Here is a 16,468-nt window from a genome sequence, read left to right on the forward strand (position 1 = left end):
AACTTATTGTCTCTGTGCCTCGGTTTCCCCAGCTGTACAATGGGGATAATAGCATTGCCCTGCCTCACAGCGGTGTTGCAGGAATAAATGCATTAGATTGTGAAGTGCTTTGAGATCTACTGATGAAAAGTGCTATGTAAGAGGCAGGTATTATTATTTATTATAGAAGCAGCTAAATTGTCATAGAACTGCAGTGTGTGATGGCTCTGTGGATATTTCCATTTTAAAATGTCCCTTTTCTCTGCAGTTTATAACTCAGCCTAAATATTTATTCTGGTAATAGTTGTCTATAATGCCAGAGAATGGAAAACCCTGAGCTTTCCTCTGCTGACCAGCCTACCCCCAGGGTTTTCTGTGGTAGAAAAAAAATATGAATTGAAAATAAAAAACTGTATACCCTCCCAACCCCCAAATCCAGATAACATTCTCTCTTCTGAATGAATATGGACACCAGTGGAGCGCAGAACTGCCTTCTCTGCAGCCTGTCGGGGCGTTCTCTTTATCAGTTGTAGTAATTTTGCCCATAAAACAGTGGTGCCCATTACCCATGAGCATCCCGCAACCTGGGAGGCAGCACCAAAGATCTGATAAATCCCTCCCTGGCCCCTGCAAGCCAGAGTGTGGGTGTGATTGTGAGCAGATCTCCAGTGTGCTCACAATGAGGGGTTTTTGCCTTTGATGTCAGTGAGGCCACAGTTTCATGCACTGGGCTTGTGCCAGAGTTCTGATTTGCACAGACGTTGGGGGGATTTGTATGCCGAAAATTGGGCCCGGGTATAGAAGCCCCACGCCCCTTGTGAGATAGGTATTGAGAATAACCCACTTGGACACATGTAGCCAGTCCTGGCTGATGGGTGAAAGCTCCTCTTGAGGTGCTTTTAATGATGTTTTATAACCCTTACAATCTCATTCTCTCCTATGCCTTTGGGGAGGGGGATCCCCAGTGGGCATGTGGCTTTACAAAACCTAGCACCAGGGGGCTCTGATCACAGTTGGGGGAGTGCTTCTGTAAACAGGGTCTATGGAACATCCTTCTCTCTCATCTTCCCCTGTGGCATTCGTGACTATATAGAAGCCCCGCAGGCTGCACTGACTCAGACATGGAGCAGGGAGAAGACGGTGGGTTATTGAATTCGCTTCTCGGGAGAACCGAGCGTTCAGACGTGCAGGGAGAGGCGAGGGGAACGATTTTAGTTCCCCCGTCTGCCATCACAATAACTAAAAGCAGATCCAGGGAAGCCTGCATCACCTGTTGCGTAAGCCAGTCTAACAATGACACCGCCCGGCCTCGAGCACTGGAGCGGGTTCCACTGTACCTTCAGGGGGACAATGCCAATTCATTTCAGGCCTAAAATAACACAACATTTGAAACTAATGAAGGGGCAGGGAAGGTCACAGCTAGATTAAACACAGAAATTGCCTCCTGGGTCCCAGGCAAGAAGCAGCTTTACTTAGCCAGGGTTGGTTGCTTTTTTTTCTGTTTTTTTTTTTTTTTTTTTTAAAAACTTGTTCTTTGAGGGAGGTATAAATTTTCCAGGCTAAGCAGTGCATGAAGGCTGACTTCTTGTGTTGCTCACAATGTGAAAGGAAAGTTGGCAGATCTCCACTCTATTGTGAAGGGACGTATAAAATTAAAAAGCTTCGGCAGGACTTCCTACCAACTGACCTTATCGAGGCTAACATGCACTTGGCACTTCTTCATTCCAAGCGCGCCCGGCTCCAAAGCTGCCCAGACGTAACCCAGGTCCGCGCAAAGCGTAGAATTGGCAGTCAGGAATGAGCCCGTGGAGTTATGCTATCCCTGTCAGCCCCAGCTTGGGAAAGAAAGGACATGTTCCAGCCCTGTGTTGCTCCCTTTGTGCCTGCTGCTGGGCCTCCTTCCCTGCAGCCCCCCTGGTGGGGCAGACAAGGGGAGGGGCCAAAGGGCAATGTGCTCTGACAATCCCCAGAAGCCAGGTGGTCCTTTTAGAACCACAGACAGCTGGTGCAGGTTAGCTGGATAGCAGAACAACTGATCAGAAATTGAACCCAGGCAAGTTCCTAGGAGGTGCCACAGACCAATCCACAAAACGTCGTTGCTTGAACGGGGCTTGTATTAAGGGTGGGTCCTGTGTGTAGCATCCCCTAATTTAAAATGGCAATGGCTCATGAGACATACCCCATTACACTGCCATGTATGTGTATAGGTCCTTGGGCTCTGGGGGTCACGCACTCGTACAGTACTTGGTCCCTATAGTGAACAGAGTCCTCTGCATTTGTATTTATTCCCATGGTGTGCCAGGAAGTGAATCAAGCAGCTATCTGAAAACAATTTTTCTGACCCCTTCGCCATTTCCTTCTTATTTTGGCCCCAGCAAGATAGAGTGTGGGGGACTGGCTTAATGACCTCTACCTTTGTGCCCTCTGCATTGCTGGGGACAGTTGTGAAGCGTGAGACTAACAGTGCAGAGTGGGTCTTTCTTCTGTAGTCATCATGAAGTGGCAGAGGAATGGTAACGGTTACACAGCCTTGTGCATGAGCTCATCCAGGCTGTTGGAGGAAGAGAGAGCCACAGGAAATGACATGGGTTCTTGTTACAGCCAGGCTGGAAGAGGGAATGAAGTGGGGGTTGTGGGAGAAAAAATGATGCTGACAAAACAAAAAACAAAACAAACAAAACCCCAACACCCCTGCCAACAAAGGACACCGCTTTTGCCACATTGTAATTAATTGCCGTACCGTTGCCTGATCTGTTACCATTAGAACAGTTGGCTGCGGAAGGAAGGGGAACACTAACAAACAGGCCAGTCCTGGTATCTTTCAGTCTCAAGTTCTTTTTGAATTTGGTTGACTTAGACGTTCCTGAGCTCATTACATTACTACTACTAGTAATTGTAGTAGAGTAATTGTAATGTAGTGACTAGTAATTGTAGTAGAGTAAGGTGCAAATCACCCTCCCCTGAACGCTGATCCAGATCACAGCTTTGCTATTTGGACCCATCGCTACAGTGGGCTGAACCAGCACTTCAGATCTCAACATCCTGGGATTCAGATGAGTTCTGAATTTTGCTGCTTGCAACACCCCTGGCTTGCACAGGACGTTGAAGACATAAAGAGCTAAGCATAAGGATTACTGTGCTGTTAAGAAAAGGAGTACTTGTGGCACCTTAGAGACTAACCAATTTATCTGAGCACATCGGAGCACTTCATCCGATGAAGTGAGCTGTAGCTCACGAAAGCTTGTGCTCAAATAAATTGGTTAGTCTCTAAGGTGCTACAAGTATTCCTTTTCTTTTTGCGAATACAGACTAACACAGCTGCTACTCTGTGCTGTTAAGAAAAATGGTAAATGCAGTGCTTAGTATAAGGCTACTGGAGTTTAAGTATGGTCGCAATTAGAAAAATAGCTAAGAATAGACAGTGCTAAGAATAGACAGTCCCTATTTATTTGTTTGTGGCTTCCAGATCAAATTTGCCTTGTTACAAATCAGAAGATGGTTTCTCTAATAGCCACCTCTTCTCTTTCTGCCTCTTAAATATTCTGCAGTTGCATCCTTAGCTCTTGGGTGGCTGGTATGTGAAGCACAATGAAATCCAGTGCATTCTCCTGTAGCGGCACTGTCTAGACCAAGTCGACGTGCAAAAACTTGCTGGTGTCCATAAAATAAGCAGATACAACGCATAGGCCCAGTGGGAGGTTGAGAAAGGTGCTTGTAAGCTGATGCACCTGTAGCTGAGCCAGGATATGAAACCAGGTCTCTTGAATCCTAAGCCAGTGCCCTATCCCTGGATCAGTATGTTGAACAAAGCTTCCAACAGCAGAAGCATTCCAGTCCCTTCCTTTAGGGTGGTCTTTATTTAATACTTTAATGTCAGCTGTAAACAAAACTGTAATGGACTTTCTAGTTCCTTTCTGAAACCCAGAACCTGCTGCCTGGCTTTTCTCTCTATTCGGTTTCAGAGTAACAGCCGTGTTAGTCTGTATTCACAAAAAGAAAAGGAGTACTTGTGGCACCTTAGAGACTAACCAATTTATTTGAGCATAAGCTTTCGTGAGCTACAGCTCACTTCATCTCTATTGAGGCTTTTCCCACTGTTCCCATCTCCTCTCAGACCTTCCACCTGGTTGGTGCAGAGCTCATCCTCGTCCTTCCCGTGACCCTTATAGGAAGTTCTGCCTCTGAGCTTTCCCTTGACCCTGGGTCATCTGACTCATCTGGCTAGCCAGAGCCTTGACATAAGGCACTTGTTAAACAGGTGCTTTACAGCCACATCGTGCCCTAAAGACAAGATCGTCCTTCAGTTCCAAACTCAGGCTTTCTGGGTTCACTATCTCAGCTTTTTGGCCTGAGCCTCAGAATACCGGTTGTCGATCCAGATGCAAACATCTGTGAGACAGTCTCATCACTTGTCCTCCCTGGCTTGCATGTGCAGTGTCATACTTTCCTGTACCTACCACATCTAGTCCCTCAAAGGCTGCTATCGGCAAAGAAAATCAGCATCGATAGGAAGTGTTGCCTTCAGCACAAGGTTTTACTGTGTATTCTCATTTTGCCCTGAGGACTTACAGTTGAATTTCTAGATGTAGTGTTTCTCTGTTGTTTACTTCTACCAAAGCTTCTACTAACCAATGTTAGTAAATTAACAGTTTAACAGGAATTGTAAAGCAACTACAGATGGATTTGGGCTTAAAACATTGGATTGGGTTTCAGGTAATCTAAATTCAATTCCCACCTCTGCCACACCCTTCCTGTGTGACCTCAAGCAAGTTACTTATCCTCTCTGTTTACAGTTCCCACCTGTAAAATGAGAATCATGCTTTCCTCCCACCATTTGTCTGTTTTATTTATTTACATTAAAGTAGACTTGGAAAGATTAGATTTTTATCTGTAAATGTAGATTGTCGGTTTGACTGTTTACAGTGGAAAAACTATTTCCATTTAATATAATTGAAATTTAAAGATAAGAAAGTAAGAAAAAAATGCTGCTTTTGAGAACTTAAGGTTTGATTTAAGGAGGTTGACTTTGTAAATTTTAACCTGTGATGTTGACAATTTGTGCGTTAATGGTTAAAAAGCTTTACACTTTTTGAATCTCAGTGTTTTCTGTCATGAAATAATTGTCTGACCTCCCCATAATTTCCTGCAACTGTGAAAATTTAAACAGCTAAAAGTAGAGAGAGTTTAAAAATAAACATTGAGATTATCCATCAAAATTATATATATTTTTTTAAAAAATGGAATTCTGCCAAACTGGGAATGAGCGACAGGGGATGGATCACTTGATTACCTGTTCTGTTCATTCCCTCTGGGGCATCTGGCACTGGCCACTGTCGGAAGACAGGATCCTGGGCTAGATGGACTTTTGGTCTAACCCAGTATGGCCATTCTTATGTTCAAACCTGATTATAAGCTCTTCAGGGTAGAGATGCTTTCTTACTCTGTGTCTGCATAGGGCATAGCACAATGTGGATCTGTTCTCAGTTAGGGCTTCTAGGTAGTACTATAATGCAAATAATAAATATGAATAGCTGGTGCTGACTTTAATGATCCCTAAAAGTTTACAGAAAAGTGGAATTTTAAAAAAGTGACTCAGGAGAAAGTGCAGTTTCTGCACTAATGAAGGGAGCAGCCTCCTACACTGTTCTAAAGGTTCCTGGGCTTGCAAATGAATTTCAGGTTTATCCTTTAAAAGAATTGCAAAAATTCTAATAATTCTTATGTTAATGGTTTCTCTTAATTAAAAACTTGCAATTGATCTGGTCAGTGAGAAGACTGTGTAGGCCCAGTGTTTTGCAAAAGTCTCTTTAAATCAGTCAGATTGCAGTTTAAATCCAGTGAATTTAATAAGTAAATAGCTAGGGAGTGATGCTGTGGTGGCTGTATAATGACACGATTAATGTGGTGAATGTTTGCTTTAAGGAATAGCATGAAGTACTACTTAATCCCCAATCTTTTTCCTCTAGAAATTGGATGTGGTTTTCAGGGATCCTTTACCCTCAATGTAGAAAGAAGCTAAAGCCCCCAACCCCCCCCCCCCCCCACACACACACAACGATTTTGTACACCTCAAAGTTTTAGGGCTGTGTGTGTCAAACCTAGGTGTTTGGTTCAGTTCACTTTAAAAAAAAAATAATTAAAAATTGCATAATAGACTTGGGGGTCTGAATTTGGATTTCAAACACTGCCTCCTAAAGTTTGCGTATTCCAGGAGAGTTTAGTGTAATAATTACTAGCATATGATTTATTCAGCAAATTCCCCCCAGTTCGATTCACAAATTCACTGATCTTCTACCAGTGTATTAATTTCTCATTCTACTGTTGCTTAAAGTTATATCCCAAATACCTTCTATGAATAGCTCTTGGTAAATAGGTACTGCACAAGCGGTTAATTGTTGGAATTCAAAATTCTAGCTGCATTGGTTAGTTCTGACTGGATACATAGGGCACATGGTATAGTTCTTGTTCTGAAGATGGATCTGCATAACTCCTATGCTCAGGTTTCCAGTGTAAACACTCATGTATTTGTATTAAAGATTGGCTTTCTGTATATGTTCTCTTAAAAGCCAGTTTCTATGAACATTGCTGCCAGTTAACTTGTTTGCTAGAATATCTACAGAAAGCAAAAGCAAAGAAGGTTCTAATGTAATTGGAGTGAATTCATTTTAAAATGTAAATGAACACTACAGGAAACATTTTTTTCATGATTTGCTCAGCTTTAATGCTCAGACTTTTCCCATATACAAAAGTAGCTATCTGTCTAGGTACTTGTCTGGACTTCTTCACTCCAGTGCCTGAGCACCTCACAATCATTACAACACCTTTGAGATAGGGAAATAACTATCTCATTTTACAGATGGGGAGCTGAGGCACCGAGCAAGTTAAGTGACTTCCCCAAGGCCCACAGGAAGTCTGTAGCTGAGCTGGGAAGTGAGCTTAGGTCTCTTGAATCCCACTCCAATCCTTCCAAAGCTAGTTGATCTGTAGATTAAAGACAGAGATTGAAATCTGCATATGAGAGAGAGAGAGAGAACGGTCAGTGTCCCCTCCCAGTAAACCACAGTAACTCCAAGAACAAAATGGCCACTCTCTCTGCAGACAAGGTTCAGTTCTTTAAAAATGTAAAGGCCTGGCACATAGGCAATGCAGACTCCCCGCTTCATGCCTCAGCATTTAGATGTGGGAGTTTGGCTCAGGGTGTTCTCTACCCCAGCATTATGTATTTAGTGAGCAACTCAGCAACCCTGTCTAGTCAACCATGACACTTTAACGGCTCAGGTTTAATTGGTGCATTAGAAAGGCACAAGTAGCTCGTGGATCACAGAAATGTGCAGTGCTAGGGGAGGCTTCTGTGAATGTGCAGGGAGGAGAGGGGTGGTGACATCAGCTTAGGAAGCAGCAAGACAGGTGCAGAGCAATTCCCTTCCCCCTCCTCGCCCCCCTCTCCCGAAGGTAAAGTATCATGTGGAATAGCTGCAGGTGCTGTTTTGGTCCTAGCCCCAGTGCTACTTACATTTCTTAGGCCTACGCCCATCGCCAGCATCACCTCACCTTTCAGTTACTCCGGCTGTTGTGTTTTGCTGATCCCCTTGGGTCAAGGCTGTTAGTGAGTGTTCAGACACCTGCATATATCTGCACACCACACTAATGTGATGAGACAGTCGCCATGGCAACACTTTCATTAAAGAAAACAGCAGCATATTAAGCCCCTCCACTTTTTCAGCATGAAGTACGGAGGGTCCTCCGGAACTGCAAGAAACTGCTTCTGCACTCTCTGTTCAGTTTTTCGTGGACTATGGGGGTCTTGCATTTGAAACCCTTTGATGGTTCCCACTTCCGCTGGCTCCTTCTCTTCCGGAGCTGAGTACTGATGTGCTGTGTGAGAGAAGCAAGTCCCTTTACTCCTAGGGCCTGGGAAGATTTTGTAAAAAATAAATCACTACTGGGAAATTTGCAAACTGAGGAATGCACATTATTCTAAGTATATCTATAAGCTTCAAAGGAAACCATTCCTGTCCAATTCAACTCTATTCTGCCATCTCAGGGTCTGAAATTATCCAGCAGAACCAAACAGTCTGAGGTTTATGTTCTATCTGTAAAATATTGCCCTTCTAGAGAATCTTTCATCCAGATTCTCAGAGCACTTCACAGACATCTAATACATGTGTCCTCACAACACCCTCTCTGAGATGGGTCCGCATCATTTAGCCTCATTTTACAGAAGGGAAAAGCAAGGCAGGGAGTTACGTGATATACTTATCCTCACAAAACACTAAGCTCTCCAGTATTCTCCCCAAGCCCTGCAATGTTCAATCAATGCTGTAATACATTTATCCGAAGAGGGTGACAGAGTCCGGAATAGAATCCAGAACTCCTAACCCCTCCTGCTCCACCCAGTTATATGCTCCAACCTCTTGACACTTAGTTCCTGTCCCTTGTACTGTCCCTTTAAAGTTTGAGTAAGGTGACCCCTCCCCCAGCACACCCACCCACTACGGAGTCTAATATACTGCAGGTAGTAGGGTGACTGACATGGAAATTGGAAGCACTGTTGGATGCATTGGCAAGAGTTTTTTGTATTGTGTACGAGTATCGGAGTTTTATATCTTTGTCTGCTGGTGCATCCTGGATTCATAACTACGAGCTTGATCTGTCATTTCAGAGCTTCTTGAGAGTCCGTGCTGTCCAGACTAAGCACCTAAGGTCCTGTCCCAGTATTAACTGAGTTCACTGTGGAACCTGGATGGATTATTTGGGGGGCAGTCTCTGCTTTTGTCGTCCTAACGTCATAGCCAGAGAACCAGAGGGCATGATAAGTGTCCATGGAAGTGGGGAAGATAACACAGACATGAGCAGAATCATGCAAAATATTCACAAAGCAGCAATTTGGCCCAAAAGGCCCAGCTGACATAAAATCCTGGAGCAGGTGGTGAGCCAGAAAGGTTTTGAAGCAGAATGTTTGCTCAGAGTTTTCCATAAAACATCTACGGCTCTTAGGTAAACAGGATTAGGTAGCGCCCAGAGCACGATAAGGACATATCAATACAGGGTTGAATGATGCAAGAATGAGATCAACTCAAAAATATTTATGTTCGGTCTGTTCTGCTACACCCATGCTTCCCCTGCCAGAGGAGCTGCAGGTGCCCTTCCTGCCCTGTGGCATCCCCACGGCAGCCCAGTGCTTGGTGACAGCCGTGCAGGAGCAGTTTCACCAGTCAGTGAAACATCTGGGCCCAAACCCTGCTGGTCTCAAAGTCACAGTGCTAGTGCAGTAAGGCTAGCAGGATTTAGCCTCTTTGGGCACTTCTTCCTATCGCCCTTCAGGTGTCAGGCCAAGTAAGACGAGGGTCTAAAGAAATGGTGGCAATGCAGTTTAAGGGATAAAGCACTGGACTGGGACACAGGAGACCTGGATTCTGTTCTTGGCTCTGCCACTGCTCTGCTGAGGGACCTTGGACAAGTTACTTTACCTCTCAGGGCTTACCTGAATGTAAAATGGGTAATGATCCCTACCTCCTTTGTAAAGCACTTTGAGAGGTCTTGATGACAAGCACTAGATAAAAGCAAGGTGGTCGGGGGCATTGTTGTTTATTACTAGTGATCAGTTTTGTTTCCTCTCCTTAGCCTGGTGCAGAGAGCTCTCCGTACCGCTAGCCCCATGACAGGGCTGTTGTGCAGTGAGGCTGCCCGCACAGTGGCCGCTCGGGAGCGTGCATGCCATGGAGCTGTCTCTGTGCTGACTTCCACGTAGACCAACACTGTTGATAGCGTCAGGATCAGATTATACAGACTCAATTGTCCTCCTATCCCGTGCAAGTGCTGCGGAGGGTGGAGAGGAGAAGGAATGAGTGCTGGGAGGTAAACACGTTGCAGCCTTGGAGCCCTGTCCTCGGTTGGGGAGGGTGGATTTCCAATTAGGTTTTAATGGGCATGAATTTCACTCTTATTTTCCAGAATCCTACAACTTTCAGGGCATTCCTTGCAAAATCCGCTGACATGCTCTGGATTTACTGGCTGTATAATGGAGTGCAGAATAAAGTCTAGGAGTTTTCTCCCAGAGAAACAGGCTTACGTGCAGGATTCCCTCCTCCCATCCCCCCCAACAAACATAGATCGTAGGGTTCAGCTGCTTACTGTACATTTAATGTTGCAGCAGATGACAAACCTGGTAATGTTTATGTGAAATATTAATACTCCCTGGAAATAGGCCACAAAGTAACTATGTAAGTGGGTGTTCTGCTTCCTAGAGGCAGTCTGGCCCAAAAAGATAAGAGGCAAGAACAGGAAGTTGGTCAAGCGAGTTGTGTGTATTTCTCCTTTTAGCTCTGGGGCTTTTACAGTGACAAGGCAGACAGGGCCTGCAAAGCCTTTATCAGATCTAGGTATTACCCTCTGGCAGGGAGTAATTAGTGGTTTAGTGGATTACACTGTTTGTTTGTATTGTGCTCTTGTACTATGGCAATAGGAGAAGGAAAATATTCAAATAAGGACAGATTTCCCTGTCTGATTTTGCATCAGGTGCAGGCATGTACTGCGTGGAGGCTCCCTTAGAGCGAGTGCTGATTTGCCATTGAGAGCTTGATTTTCAGTCTTCTTCCTGGACTCCAGGGGAACATCCCCAGAGAGTGGGATAACCAATGGTGCAAGTAGATTTTAACTCTTACCGGTACCGTACTGACCCCCCACCCCCCAACCCAACCCTCCTCCCTCACAAAAAATGTTCCTTGACTAGAGCCCTGCATGGATACAAATTTATACCCACGGATGCAGATATCCGCAGATAGAAATCAGTATCTGCTGAACCGCAGGGCTCTCCCGGGAACCGCAGTGGCAAAAGAAGCAAAACGTGGGGCTGTCACTCCCAGGAGCCAGCTCCCCGTGCCAGCAGCTCCTCCAGCATGGCTGTACTGCCCCCAGCCCTCCCACGCACCTGCGTCTCCTGTCTGGGCTCTGTACAGCCCCGCCGGAGGACAGAATCCGAGTCTCATACTAGGTGTTTGGTAGACAACCCTTGTGTAACCAGTGCTGGCTGGGCCATTGGTAAGGATAAAACCTTGGGACCTGTAGTGCTAAAAGCATGAACCTCTGCTGTGCCTACATTGAAGGATTAAGGTACTTATCTGAGAGCCATCACTGTAGTACCGGAGCATCTCTCGCTCTTTAAAGTATTTATCCTCATAAAGCAGCCCTGTGAGGTAGGGAGTCATCCTCATCTTACAGATTGGGAGCTCAGCCTCAATGAGTTGCCTGAGGTCATAGGGGAAGTCTTTGGGGAACAGAACCAGGCTCTCTTGAATCCCAAGCCAGCACCCTAACCACTGAACTGTCCTCCCTGTCACAATGGGAGGACTAGCCCCCGCAAGCGGCAGCGGAAAAAGGCTCATTAACTTCTGATGGGGACCAGTCCTTAGAGAGGCACAGAGATGCATCCTTTCTAGTGTGAGTTATGCTAGCATTCAAGTGAGTCATTTCCCACTCAATCAGATGATAACCCCCCTTCCTTACCTTGCTTGTTTTTCATGAACCCAAGATACCAGCCATGTGAACCTTTTGTAAGCAGTAGAAGAAGAGAGAGAAGTCCCACATTCTTGGGGCTGAAAGAAATAAAATACCCCTATGGAATTTGCACTGCTAAGAACTTTGCATAGTGTCACTAGGAAGCAGTTAAATGGTGAATCTGCTCTGAGAGGAGACTGCAAATGACATTGTGGAGTTTCATGTCTATTGCCTCTCAATAATTTCTGCATCAAATATGCTTAGTTTACTAATATAAAGAAAAGGAGGACTTGTGGCACCTTAGAGACTAACCAATTTATTTGAGCATAAGCTTTCGTGAGCTACAGCTCACTTCATCAGAATGCATCCGATGAAGTGAGCTGTAGCTCACAAAAGCTTATGCTCAAATAAATTGGTTAGTCTCTAAGGTGCCACAAGTCCTCCTTTTCTTTTTGCGAATACAGACTAACACGGCTGCTACTCTGAAACCTAATATAAAGATACTTCTCTAAATCCCATCGCTGCAGACTCAGCCTGGGCTCTGTGAGTCAAGCTGGGCTATTTCCTTCTCATGCAACATTGCTAGTGGCAGGTCAAATTAGGCCTTCATTGCCATCTGGGCAACTCCATTTGTATTCAGAGATGTTGCACAAATGTAACTAACTAGAGCTTAGTAAACAATCCTGCTGATGATGGACAAGAAAAAAAAAAAAAGAATAGAACCCAGCTCATTCTCCCATTGATCTGTTAACTCTGCAGGGCTAACAGGAGTGAAAACCAGTAAAAGCTTCACTCACAGAAATAAATCAGCAGATCGGAATTTGAAATTAATACATGCAGGGACCAGATCTGTTGAGTAAGAAGGTGCCATTTTTCAGTCCAGAGTCACATATTAGTCAGGGAAAGACTCTGTCTAAAAGCTAATAAAGTGTAAATTGCTCAGATAAACAGTTGGGCCCAGGACATTATATTCTATTGAGTGTACAATTTATGTATCCATTTAGAGGGTGTAAAACTTTACTGAATCATTTGCTCAAGATCACTCAGATGAGACCCCACACATACCGAAGGACCCTGTATATAGCACAAAGAACTAGTATCTGAGGCTAGAATTTTCAGAAGCTCATAGGATCCACAAATGGAGCTAGATTTTCAAAACCATTCAGGTACCTAAATAAGGGCTGGCAATACCATAGCCCTTTTGAAAGTTTGATCCCACCTGTCTTAAATCGGTTTCCATTATTTTAAGGCTGTTTTGAAATAGTAATACTGAGTGCATGTCATAGTTTCAAGGGTAAATGCACCTGTATTTTCTTTTCCGTGGTCCCTTGAGGGCACGTTCTGAAAGGTTTCTAGTTCCTAGCCATCATCTCTCTCCCTTCTGACTGGGGTTTTTAAGGCTGCACAGCTCCCAGAGCTACACTCTGATATCCCCAGCAGGCCAGTTTTCCTAAAAGGCCAGCATCTGGGTTTTGCTTTCTCTCCACGGGCTGTGACCAGTGTATTGCCAGCAGTTACACAGCTCCTTCTAAGCAAGCACATTTTTTCTTAAGGTAAAAGCATTAGAGAGAGATTGCAGATAAAACAATAGAAGCACCTATGCACATGCTAAAAAGCTTGCCAGAGATCACCCCAATTCCAACCTAGGTGCAGGAGTCAGTCCTTCAAATCCCGCAACTGGGTTTTCACTGTGGTTACAAGTTCATATCAGTCTTTAGATCAGGAACTGGAACCAAGGCCGCAGGTCTTTTTATCCTAAAAGTCCTTTCTTTGTCTGTTTGCTGTCTGGAGAATCCAGTTTGAACCAAAATACGTGACCCTCCCCATGCGGTGGTACCTCTCTAGAGGTGTTCTGTAACCTGAGAGATTTGCTTTAATTATCCCCCTCTGTTTTCACTTCCTGCTGGAGCTGTGGTAGACTTTTCCTCCTGGAGTGCATACAGTCCCTAGCCCACAGTGATACATAAACCATTCACAATATGGGCTCCCAAAGATATTGTCGGAAGTTGCCCTATCTGCCTCGGAGTTTTCGGGGCTGCATGAACATCAGCTAACTAGACCTTACAGCATGCCATATCTTTATTTTATAGATGGGCAAAGTGAGGTTTAGAGAGAGAAAGGTGAAGTGACTTCCACAAAACCCATCAAGGGATTCCTTAATGGAGTCAGGATTAACACTAGGTGTTCCTGGATTGCAGGTCTCTGCTTTAGACCACCAAGCAAATAGGGTGGGGCTGGACAGTTATTTGAGTAATATGCTCCCTAGTCATTCATTTTAGGGTTGATTTCTTTATCGATGATTAACTGAAGCATTTCAGTCCTAATGGAAGGAAATAGGGAGGAAATGGTTTGTGTGTTGTATTCATTTATCAGGTATTTGTTTAAATGCCTTTTACAGTGGCTGGAAATAGAGCTTGATTGCACGTTCTTGGGTACAAAAGCCGTGTTGGACTGTGACTGAAGTGGCAGTTACTTGGACTTCGACTCCCACTGTCTTTCCTGTACAGTAATTTTCTTGTCTTCTTTCCCTTTCCTCCCCATCTAGGCTTCTTGCCCCTAGTACAATATATACTGCTGTCTGTGGTACAGCTGCAAGCACGATCCATCAATGTCAGAGCCCACCCATTAGCTGGTGTGTCAATGCCAAAGGAAAATGTATTCTGCTGCTGCTTATCCCTGCAGAAGAAATTTTCCTATCTTTCCCTTCTTAACACTCCATTCAGATGTGTATAATGGTTCATCTGAATTTCTTGCCTCTGCATCATTGGGTTGGCCATCTTGTGAGATGTCAGTGTCGGCCGGGAATATTACAAGTTGAGGTGCACCAAACAATATTTCCACAAGCTTTCACGCCGCAACGTTCAGATGCAGGGCTTGATCCTGCGATGAATGTTAAGCAGAGTTCCAAAGCAGATGCAAAGTACCTTGGGGAAAATTTTATTTAATTGAAGGATTGGTGCATTAGTTCGGGGGGATTTGTGAGCCCTCAAATTTCTGTTTTCTACCAAGTTCAACAAAATTGGCTAGCTTTGCACTGAGAATACAGTTGCATTTTGAAGTTGCCTAATGAGCCTGCTTTTGACTCCTTAGCAATTTAAAGCAGGAGATACATGGCTACATCTAACCATAGTAACAAAATGCCCCAAACCCTAGCATTTTTACTAGCTTCCGTTTCCTCTCATGCTGTTATCCTGAAGTCTGTGCATGACTGCTGCCTCTTCCGGAGAATTTAAGCACTTCTGCTTCTAGCTACAATCAGGAAGTTCAGAATCAATATGAAAATGAAAAAATGACTTGGAAAAAATGAAAAAAAAAAAAACTTGGTTTTTTAACTTTAAAAAAACCAAACAAGCTTGTAACTTCAGTTCAGGCTCTAGGGAACAGTTCAGGTTAATTCTTACTTTATCTGAACTTGTTATTCCTGAAACCTTCCCTCAGCCCAGATCTGAAACACAAGAGCATCTCCAGTGTGAACCTGGAATGGTGTTTCTGTGTATGCCACATTCTGAATTCTTCTATCAGGGCTTAGACAAAGCAGCTTCCATTGATTTCAATAGAAAGTGGGCCTTGGTGACAGCTGAGTTGAGGAGGTTAGGTTTTGGACCCATATTGGGAAGCAGAGACAGTTCTGCATTATCCGCAAGTCACTTCCCATTTTTCCCTCTCTAATCAATTTAACAAAGGATTCAGTTTTGTAGCTGTCAGGGTTCCCTCCCCACTCTGAACTCTGGGGTACAGATGTGGGGACCTGTATGAAAGACCCCCTAAGCTTATTTCTACCAGCTTAGGTTAAAAACTTCCCCAAGGCACAAATCCTTCCCTGTCCTTGGATGAGTACTGCTGCCACCACCAAGTGAGTTAGACAAAGATTCAGGAAAAGGACCACTTGGACTTTCTGTTTCCCCAAAATATTCCCCCAAGTCCCTTCACCCCCTTTCCTGGGGAGGCTTGAGAATAATCTACCGACCAGACCAGACCCTTGGGTTTTTAGGACACTAAAAACCAATCAGATTCTTAAAAAACAGAGCTTTATTATAAAGAGAAAAAAAAAGTAAAGCACCTCTGTAAAATCAGGATGCAAGGTAATTTTAGAGGGTAATAAGATTTAAAACGTAGAGGATACCCCTCTAGGCAAAACTTCAAAGTTAAAAAAAAAAAAACAGGGATAAACCTCCCTCTTAGCACAGGGAAAATTCACAAGCTAAAACAAAAGATAATCTAATGCATTTCCTTCCTATTACTTACAATTTGTAATCGTAGCTGCTTAGTTCAGAGATGGCTTTAGGAGATGTATTTTCCCTGCCCTGGTTCCTCGCTGACCCGGAGAAAGCACAAAGAAAACAAAAAAGAAAAACCTTCTCCCACAGATTTGAAAGTATATTCTCCCCTTATTGGTCCTTTTGGTTAGGTGGCAACCAGGTTATCTGAGCTTCTTAACCTTTTACAGGTAAAGGAGGGATTTTATGCTACCCTTAGCTGTATGTTGATGACAGTAGCAATGGGGAATAATTGTAACAAGGAATGATTGGTCCAGTGATTAGGGCAGGCCAGGGTTCAATTCCTTGCTGTGATATGGACATCATGTGTGACCTTAGCCAAGTCCCATAGGGACAGATTTTCAAAGGTATTTTGAGTCCTGAAAATACAGGTAAGTACCGAGTGGGATTTTCAAAAGCTTAGGTATTTCTGAGAATCTCACAAGGGCCCAGATTTTTATAGGTATTTAGGCATTGCTGAACTCAACATTGCAATGCCAAACTGATTTATCAGCCGAAGTCTTATTTTCCAAAGGGATTTAGGCACTTAGTTGACAGTCAATGGGATTTTGGCTCCTAAGTGCCTAAATCCCTTTGAAAAATGAAACTTTGGCTTCCAAATGAGTTCGGCATTGCAACATTGAGTGCAGGAATGCTTTTAAATACCTGGGCCTAGGTGCCCATCTGCATCTCTAGGTCCCCAAATTCCTTTGAAAATCTGGCCCTTAGCCTCTCTC

General features: G+C 44.1%; 1 long non-coding RNA gene across 2 annotated transcripts in view; it reads left to right on the plus strand.

Annotated features, from left to right (window-relative positions):
* LOC119563905 overlaps window positions 1-16,468 on the plus strand; it is a 30,318-nt gene that overhangs the window by 7,839 nt on the left and 6,011 nt on the right. The gene's annotated exons all lie outside the window — the stretch shown is intronic.

The sequence above is a fragment of the Chelonia mydas genome, chromosome 17 (assembly GCF_015237465.2).
Source record: "Chelonia mydas isolate rCheMyd1 chromosome 17, rCheMyd1.pri.v2, whole genome shotgun sequence".
NCBI lineage: Eukaryota > Metazoa > Chordata > Testudines > Cheloniidae > Chelonia > Chelonia mydas.